The following is a 10,000-nucleotide window of genomic DNA, read 5'->3' as shown; positions in this document are numbered from 1 at the left end:
GCTCATTTTCTAATAGCTAGTCCGACGTGGACTTCGATAAGTTTTCAAGTCTCCTCTCAACTTTCCAACGTAGACTTCGGTAAGTTTTCAAGTCTCCTCTCAACTTTAAAGTCTAATCAACACCTTGTGTAGAGTTCCATAAAATTTACAAAGACATCTGATCACGATTTACCAAAGGACTGTCACTTTTAAGTTTATAAACTTAATAAAATTATGGTACCACTACAATTCATCGAAGTTTCTCACATTGTTGACAACAGATTGTCCACTCGAAAAACCTGGAAGGTAAAAAGGATATAAATTAGTATCTAGGAAACTATGACGACAGAAAATGAATAACAAGGAAAACAACAATAAGAATAAACACAATAACAATAAAGAAACAGTTTGAACTACTACAATATATAATAATTAAGCTGTAATAGCAATTGGGAAAGGGGCGTATTCCCATTCTGCAAATGAGTTAAGGTTTGCATACTGAATTCTATAGTAGGAAGCTACGCTGGTAATTAAAACTAGCGGTCTTCTTTATTTCATTTCTTTCAGATGTTTTAAACTATGACTGTTGGTGGTCCACAGGTACATGGAAATGTAGTGACACACACACACACACACAAATATATATATATATATATATATATATATATATATATATATATACATATATACAAATATATATACATATATATATATACATACATATATACATAAATATATACATATATATATACATAAATATATACATATATATATACATAAATATATACATATATATATACATAAATATATACATATATATATACATATATATATATATATATATATATATATATATATAATACACACACACACATATATATATATATATATATATACATATATATACATATATATATACATATATACACACACACACACACACACATATATATATATATATATATATATATATATATATATATATGTGTGTGTGTGTGTGTGTGTCTTTTTCTGAGTGGGGATATCTTAACGCGGTGAAAGGGTTTGTGCATGGCCATGATCAGAAAAGCTGCATTAGTCAGGACCACCCATACTAGGATGATTTGCTGTGAATGATCAGCTTAAAGTCTCCACCAATGCCAATCCGTACTGACCAGTGTGTTGATGAAAACTGGCCAAACGCCAGACATGAATAAGAACATGCCCGAGGCCTTTGTCCTGCAGTGGACTAGAAACGGCTGCATTTGTTTTTGCTGTACAATGTCGTACTTTCTTATTATGCCAAAAAGGTTCCACATTGACATAAAACGTATATAAAAATATATGTATTTTTCTAGGTTACACAGCAAACTTTTATAGCTTTCGTCCATCATCTGTGGGCTGGGTCACTAAAACTATAAAAAAACATCCAATCTTACTTAACAAGAGAATAAAATCTGTTTTCAACAATGGTGTTAGTAAGGAGGTGGTGGAACCTTTGTATATCAGCGGCCAGCTCCTCCAGCGTGCCTAAAAAATTGACACCAACTACCCTAAACCTAACCTACAAACCGTGTCTTTACCTACTTACCTAACGGGGAGCGGGGCGCTAACGAACCACTCCCCCTCTCCCTTATTCTGCTTCCCTTCAACAAAGAACTCGCCAATATAAGAATACCTTAAGAAAGAAACTTAAGTTGCAACCAAGGCAAAGATGATGGTGAGATCTCCCTGGACAATTCTATCCTGTTCGTAATACTAGGCAGGCAGTTAATTCTAATAGCCAGGCCTTCTCTACCATAAGGCTCAATACTACACAGTATTCTAGAAGTTTTATTCCAGCTGTTACTAAGTTGTGGAATGATCTTCCTAATCGGGTAGTTGAATCACTAGAACTTCAAAAGTTCAAAATGTGAGCAAATGTTTTGATGTTGACCAGGCTGACACGAGTCCTTCTATAGTTTATATATGACATATCTGTTTTTGGCCTTGTTACTGTTTTTAGAATGATATATTGTTAATTTATTCTGATCATTTATTTATTTCCTTATTTCCTTTCCTCACTGGGCTATTTTTCCCTGTTGGAGCCCCTGGGCTTATAGCATCTTGCTTTTCCAACTAGGGTTGTAGCTTGGCTAGTAATAATAATAATAATAATAATAATAATAATAATAATAATAATAATAGTGGTGTATGTAAAGCCAATGTAAGCACTCCAAGGATTGCTGTATTGAGGAAAGTGGCAGTCAGTGGGGAGAGAAAATAGGTACGACTACAGTGTCACAGTTCGACACACTTGGGAGAGAAGCCTTGAAATATATTTTTTCTAATAAGGCAGAAGTCATTTACAGATGTGACAGGATAATGAGGCGAACTGTTGTGGGTACTGTGGTCTCCTTATTAGTTATTACTAATTATTAATTATCATTTATCAATTATCAATTATCATTACTATTATTATTATTATTATTATCAATATTAATATTATTTTTGGGCTCAAGCCATGTCGTCCTGATGGAAGTTCCTATTGGGTAGCTTCCTAGGGTATATTACAACTACGGCGATATTCCCAGAGAATTTACCTTAAGGTACCAGAATTCTAACTCCTGGAGCGAATATCCCTCGTGAAAGGGATATCGCGACATATCAAGAGGACGTATTCTTGACACGCCACATGGCAATCTGCACCCCGAACAGAGATTACGTATCGCAGGGGTCAATTGGCAAGAAACGAAATCAGGAAAGAAAAAGGGGGAGCCGCTCCCAAGGCTCCCTATCTCCCGTTTCGTAAGCGTGCCTGGCGCCAATCCTGGCGCCATCTGTATTCCTTTTTGCGTAGCTTAACAACTCGGTGTTTTTTCCTGTGTTTTTCGCAAATCTTGGATTTATTCTACTTTTCATGGCTTCTCCAACTTCGTCGGCCTCTGATAAGTTGAGTACCATGTCTTTTATGTATAAATGTAGGCTCTTGGTAATTTTTTAAGTGATTAATAGGTTTAATCTTTGTTACAAGAGCCGTAGCCTACCGGAGGCGTCATGGACGCTGTCGCTCGCTAGGTATAAGTTTAGTTAGTCAGAGCGACATTCCCGGTTGTTTTGCTTTAATAAATTTTAGCTATTTAGCGTTACATAGGATTTCCTTTCGTGCTTTAGTATTATTTTGGCGAAGTACTGGCCAATTCTGGCCTACGCTAGGCCATGTAGCCTAGTCGTTTGGTCCTAGTACTTCATGCATGATTTTGGTTTTTCCGAGTGTATTAAAATTTTATTGAAGCTTTAGGCTGTTTTTTATACATTTAAGATTATGTTGAATATTTCCAAGATAGTATACGAGTGAGTTTCGGTGATTTAGGTAATCGATTCTCTTGGTGCCTAGGCTAAGTTGCTTATGGAGCCTTAGTATACTTTCTCATACTCCCCGGTTGCTTTCTTTTCTACGGAGAAGGTATGCAATCCCTTTCCCTCTGTTTAAGCCTTGGGCTTATCCCTAAGTGGTTTATCTGAATTAACTTTCGATAAAACTATACTGGGGTGTTACTGTACCTTCCTGTTCCAGTAAGTCTGGTTTCAAAGAGGGACAGAACAACAGAGTTTTTAGTCTGAGTCTGTGTTTGTCTGGCTTGGGGTAGAGTCTCCCTCGCTGGCCTGACACAGACATAGGAGGCTTAGCCTCCTTAGATCACTACCGAAGGTTTCTGTACGAGATGATTCCTTCTTTTGTGATCTACCAGACTAGTCCTTGTTGCTGTTCTCGGGGGAGGATAAGATTCTTTCCCTGGGAGTAGCAACACCTTCCTTGCTTTGGTTCTCTGGGAGCTGGCAAGTATTGCTGGCCTCCCCCCTTGGATCTCCCTTAGGCTAAGATGAGTTTCTTGGCTGCGGGTGATCCGTCACTAAAGCAAGGTTGGTAGGACCCTCTTTTGTCCCTTCCCCCTCTATCTCCGTAATGGCCTAGCCATTACAGTACTGTACGTCATTCTACATCTGGACTTAGAATAGGTTAGGATGTGGAATTGACTCAGTCCCTTGCCGGCCGGCAAGGGTCTTCTGCTTTGAGTGCTGCCCGGACCTCCCTTGGTCCCTCATCCATGCCTGCCTGCAGAGCCAGACGGCATTGGTCAGGAAGCCTGAATTAGATTCTCCCCTTCCTTATATGCACTCTTTCGGATTGCCGGGCTTGGAGGTAGTGTACACTCTTATCCCGGCATCCATTCTGTTATTCTTCTAGTGCTGTACCCGACCCGGCTGCCGGCCTATGAGGCCGGCAGCCGGGCAGTCGTAGTCCTCTGGTTCTTTTGCTGCCGGCTGGCATCAGTCGTGTACCTTTGCTGCCCGGCTAATGTCAGCCCTTGTCTGCCGGTCGCCAAGAGTGTGGCCGGCAGCCGGGTACTACCTTGTGTAGTTGCCGGCTGGCAGTCATTGCCGGCCGACATTGGCCGTTGCCGGCCGGCACATGCATTTGAACCAGCGTTCTGCCGCCTTATAGCTGTTAAGTAGTATACTTTAAAGCTAGTTTTGGTGTGTGCCGGCCGGCACATAACCTCCTATACTGTACTGTACCAGTATTCTTCAGTATAACATATACTGTAAGAAGAAATCTATAGTATAGGTTTTGGTACAGCACTGTGTGTTCTAACACTTTTGTGTTTTCCTGCACAGCCCTTTGCTGTTGCCCTACAGATAAGAAAGTGAGTTCTTTCTTGTCTATTATCCAGGATTTTAAAATCATTGCTTAGGTGTGAGCTCCACCTGTTTCCTCTGGAAACTTTGCATTGATTATTCTAGAAGAGATTAACCATTCGATTTTATTATCTGGAAGGCTGCAACAATTGGTTGTGAGGGAAACACAAGTGTGTGTCTTTCCTTTCTGAATTGTTATGCTATACTATGCATATCCAGTGATACATAGTTCACTTGATACTCATGGAAATTTCTTCTCTTTACAGGAGGACCCTCCGAAGTGCGGAAGTGTTTTCTGCAACGTCCGTAGCAAGAACCTCTGCGGACATGAGTTTTGTAGGACACACGCAGCATGCGCTGTCTCCAAGGGTGATCTCCGGTATTGGGACCCTCAGGTATGTACTGTGTGCACTAGCCTGATTACTGAGGCCTTTGATTCCCCTAGGACGGCGGAATCAAGGGATATAGCAAGGGAGAAGCTTCGTACCTGGGTAAGGGGCTTCCAGAAGAACACCTCTGGACCTTATCTTCCAAGTGAGAAGATGAGGGCGTATCTTTTCCCTAAGGCATCAGCTGATGCAGTGATTCCCCAGCCTCAAGAGGAGATCCCCCAAGTTCAGATCCAGGTGGATGCTGAAGTCGCGGTCGCTATGCAAGACATCCAGTTAGATGACAGGATGTCTGACGTGGACGAGCGTCTGGAGGAAGATCTCCTGGCAGAAGCCCAGGATGAAGTTCAAGCCCCAGACGTTGTAGAGGATGAGGTCGACGAGGTGTCGGCTACTCCGGTTCAGATCCCGGAGCCTATTCCCTCAACATCGGCCGGTCTCCCAGTAGAGCTGGGACAGGCCCTCTCCTCCATTGTTGGAATGATCCAACAAATGCAGAAGGAGAATCAGGAGAAGGCGGCTGCAATGGAACTGCGGATGCAGAGCCTTGCAGAATCACATGGGCCCCGGAAAAGGCTCAATGTGAAAGACCTTCCCGTGTGCTCAGATGCTAACCCATGGAGGTATGCTGAGCACATGCCGATGACGACTGGAAAGATCGTCATCTCGGATAAGTTGGGCTCAGTTCCCCTAGAGGAGGTGGAATTCTGGCCCAGCAAGGCATCATATCCGGACTGTTATGTCCGGCTGAGGAAGGAATCAGCTTCAAAGGAGGAGACAGAGCCGAAGGAGGTCATAGTGATGGACCATGCTAAGGCTCAAGCTCTACTTTCATCCTCGTTGAAAGAGAGGGGCTTCTCTAACTCAAAGGTAGCTGCATTGAGCAAGAAGCTCCCTTCCTTTGTGTCCTCTCCTGCTAGAGCCTTCCCCTTTTTACAGAAAGGGTTTGCGGCTGTACTATAAGCAGTCGAGGCCAGCAAGCCTTGCCCCTCCCTGGAGGAGTGTAAACCCTTGTCGCTGGCCCTGCCTATGGACCACAAAGACTGGAAGGACGTCCATCTTACGTTATCAGTTGGGAAGTTGGAGGCTGATATTGCCGAACGTCAGTTCGGCGAGGACCTCCCTAAGCTGTCTGACTTTCTCTTGCGGAGAGAGTTCGAGACAAAAGAAAGACTGGCTGCCTCAATGTCTCTTCAAACTACTCTAGAGACGATGGCAAGTGACCCCAAGGTCCATGAAATGTTCATGGTGGTGGCCAAGACTCATCTGGCCACAGTGACGAAGGACCTTTATGGCTTCGTCAAGGCTACGTCACCTCGGCTACGGTGAGGCACGAGCCAAGGAAACTAATCTCCTCCAACATTTGGGGCAAAGACCTTTTCCCTACCGATTTGGTCAAAGAAGTTGTTGATAAGGCCGCCTTGGAAAATAGAAACCTTCTCCAGAAGTGGGGCCTGGCTATCAAAAGAAAGTCTTCCCCGGATGAGGGTCCTCAACCAAAGAGGAAGACTATGGGGACTAGGCTACCGTCTCGGCCAGCCAAGCCTTTTAGACAGCAACAGCAACTGCAATTGCCATTGCCTCCAGTACCCCAGATCGTGGCACAAACCCCGACCACTTTTCAGTGGGTACCCCAGGCCGTGTCGACACAGTCCACGGCATTCACCCCATCGTTCGAAGGGCAGTCTACTTCCTTTCGAGCAAAGCCTAGAGGAGCAGCCAGAGGCTCGTCTAGGCGCCCCTCAAGGGGAAGGGGATTCAGGGGTGGTCGTGGTCAGGGAGGCAAGACCTCAGGACGGCAGTCCAATTGAGATGATACCGGTAGGAGGGAGACTTCTGAAATTTCGGGATCGGTGGACCTTCGATCCCTGGGCCCACAGCCTACTCAAGAATGGACTGGGCTGGAGCTGGTACAGCACTCCACCCCCGTGCCTTCGGTTTTTCCAACACTCCACCCCCGTTCTGGAGGAGTACGTTCAAGAACTGTTGGAGAAAAATGTGATCCGAAAGGTGAAGTCCATCAAATTCCAAGGGAGGCTGTTTTGTGTTCCCAAGAAAGACTCGGAAAAGCTCAGAGTCATTCTGGACTTGTCGCCACTCAACAAGTTCATAGTGAATTGCAAATTCAAGATGCTAACACTGCAACACATAAGGACCTTACTGCCCAAGAGGGCATATTCCGTCTCTATAGACTTGTCAGACGCCTATTGGCACATTCCAATCAACCGTCGACTCTCCCCCTACCTAGGGTTCAGGCTACAACGAAGACTATACGCCTTCAGAGCCATGCCATTCGGGCTAAACATAGCCCCAAGGATTTTTACGAAGCTTGCGAGCGTAGCTCTCAAACAATTACGCCTAAAGGGAATTCAGGTAGTAGCCTACCTGGACGACTGGTTGGTGTGGGCAGCATCCGAGACAGAATGCTTGCAAGCTTCCAGTCAAGTGATCCAGTTCCTAGAGTACCTAGGCTTCAAGATCAACAGAAAAAAGTCTCGACTTTCTCCATCTCAAAAGTTCCAGTGGCTGGGAATCCACTGGGACCTTTTGTCACACCGTTTCTCCATCCCGGCGAAGAAAAGGAAGGAGATAGCGGGTTCTGTCAAGAGACTTCTAGATTCCGAAAGGATATCAAGACGCGAACAGGAGAGGGTACTGGGCTCTCTCCAGTTTGCTTCGGTGACAGACCCAGTGCTAAGAGGACAGCTATAGGATGCAACCGGAGTTTGGAGAAGATATGCATCAAACGCGCGAAAAGATCTGAGAAGACCAGTTCCGCTTCGGCTACGTACTCTTCTCAGGCCTTGGTCCCAAGCCAGACATCTAAAGAAGTCGGTTCTTCTTCAGCCATCTCCCCCGTCGGTGACGATTCACTCAGACGCCTCGAAGGAGGGATGGGGAGGTCACTCTCATCGGAAAAAAGTCCAGGGGACTTGGTCCAAGCTATTCAAGACCTTTCACATAAACTTTCTTGAAGCTATGGCAGTGCTCCTTACCTTAAAGAAAGTCTCCCCGCGTCACTCGATCCACATAAGGTTGGTGATGGACAGCGAGGTAGTTGTGAGATGCTTGAATCGACAAGGATCGAGGTCACCACCTCTCAACCAGGTGATGTTGGCCATCTTCCGATTGGCGGAAAAGAAAAAGTGGTACCTGTCGGCAGTTCACCTTCAAGGAGTCCGCAATGTGACAGCGGATGCTCTATCCAGGTTCACACCGATAGAGTCGGAATGGTCCTTAGACGCAGGATCATTCTCCTTCATTCTGAATCAAGTCCCAGAACTGCAGATAGACCTCTTTGCGACGAAAGACAACAAGAAGTTGCCCCTGTACGTGTCCCCGTACGAGGACCCCTTAGCGGAAGCAGTGGACGCGATGTCCCTTGACTGGAACAGATGGTCCAGGATTTATCTGTTCCCTCCTCACAACCTTCTGTTGAGGGTCCTCAACAAACTGAGATCCTTCAAGGGGGTAGCGGCAACAGTGGCCCACAAGTGGCCGAACAGCGTGTGGTTCCCCCTGGCATTAGAACTACAGCTGAAGTTTGTACCGCTACCAGATCCAGTTCTGACCCAGCGAGTCCAGAAGTCGACTGTCTGCGCTTCATTACAGAAAACTCGGACCCTGCAGTTCATGATTTTCTCTCCCTAGCGGTGAGAAAGCGTTTCAGGATTTCGAAAGCCAGCATAGACTTCCTAGAGGAATATAAGTGCAAATCTACTAGAAGGCAATATGAGTCATCTTGGAGAAAATGGGTGGCCTTTGTCAAGGCGAAGAATCCGCAGGAGATCTCGACAGACTTCTGCTTATCTTTCTTCATCCACCTCCATGGTCAAGGATTGGCAGCTAACACGATTTCAGCGTGTAAGTCTGCTTTGACAAGACCCATTCTATATGCCTTCCAGGTCGACCTAGATAACGAGATCTTTAATAAAGTTCCGAAAGCCTGCGCTAGGCTCAGACCTTCAGCACCTCCAAAGCCCATTTCATGGTCTTTAGACAAAGTTTTTCATTTCGCTTCTCTGTTGAGCAATGAAGAGTGTGCGTTAAAGGATTTGACACAAAAAGTTATTTTCCTATTTGCACTCGTGTCCGGGGCCAGGGTTAGTGAGATTGTAGCCCTCTCGAGAGAGGCAGGTCGTGTTCAGTTCCTGGATGGGGGAGAACTGAACCTGTTTCCGGATCCTACGTTTCTCGCCAAGAATGAGTTACCCACCAACAGGTGGGGTCCCTGGAGAATCTGCCCTCTGAAAGAAGATGCATCTCTATGTCCAGTAGAATGCCTAAAGGTCTATCTTCATAGAACTTCAGACTTCAAGGGTGGTCAACTATTCAGGGGAGAAACATCAGGCTCAAATTTATCTCTGAATCATATTTTATTCGCAGAGCGGATCCTGACAGTACACCCGCAGGTCACGATCCGAGGAAAGTTGCCTCATCCTTAAATTTCTTTAATTGTATGGATTTTGAACATCTCCGTTCATACACTGGCTGGAAGTCTTCCAGAGTGTTCTTTCGCCACTATGCGAAGCAAGTAGAGGAACTAAAGAGATCTGTGGTAGCAGTGGGTCGCGTCGTTAACCCTACTTTTTAACTCTGCGAGGAACAGTGGTTTTAATTGGGACGATTAATTCCAGGGTGAGTGTGTAGTTACATACTGTACTACAAACTAAGTGAGGGCACTGAGTTGCCCATGTAGACTGTTCCATTTCCAAAGGTGAACCTAGCATAAGTGCAGACATGTGTGCCGAGCGTTTCTAACGCTAATGTCATTGATTTGTAATACAGACTTTTATGACTTTGATACCTCGGTATCTTAAAAGTGGCATTTAATGTTTTTTCTTTCAGATAAACAAGTTCTGTTTACTATCATACTTATGCTTAAAGTTTTGGGTTATCCTCTTCTTATATATATATATATATAATTGTGGTTAACCTGTCTATTTATTGCCTGTCAATAAACTTGTTCTTGA

At 44.6% G+C, this 10,000-nt stretch overlaps 1 protein-coding gene across 2 annotated transcripts in view; it reads right to left on the bottom strand.

Annotated features, from left to right (window-relative positions):
• The window catches only part of peo (pendolino), a 179,034-nt gene that overhangs the window by 100,149 nt on the left and 68,885 nt on the right, over nucleotides 1–10,000 (bottom strand). For both annotated transcript variants that reach the window (XM_068393872.1, XM_068393873.1), the window contains exon 2: nucleotides 1–278. This exon is cut by the window's left edge and continues 54 nt beyond it. The gene's annotated coding sequence lies outside the window, so the exon portion shown is untranslated. The remainder of the gene's footprint in view (nucleotides 279–10,000) is intronic.

Source organism: Palaemon carinicauda, chromosome 19 (assembly GCF_036898095.1).
Source record: "Palaemon carinicauda isolate YSFRI2023 chromosome 19, ASM3689809v2, whole genome shotgun sequence".
NCBI classification, from domain to species: Eukaryota; Metazoa; Arthropoda; class Malacostraca; order Decapoda; family Palaemonidae; genus Palaemon; species Palaemon carinicauda.
Note: the sequence above shows the minus strand (reverse complement) of the source record. Positions and strands in the feature narration are given on the sequence as shown.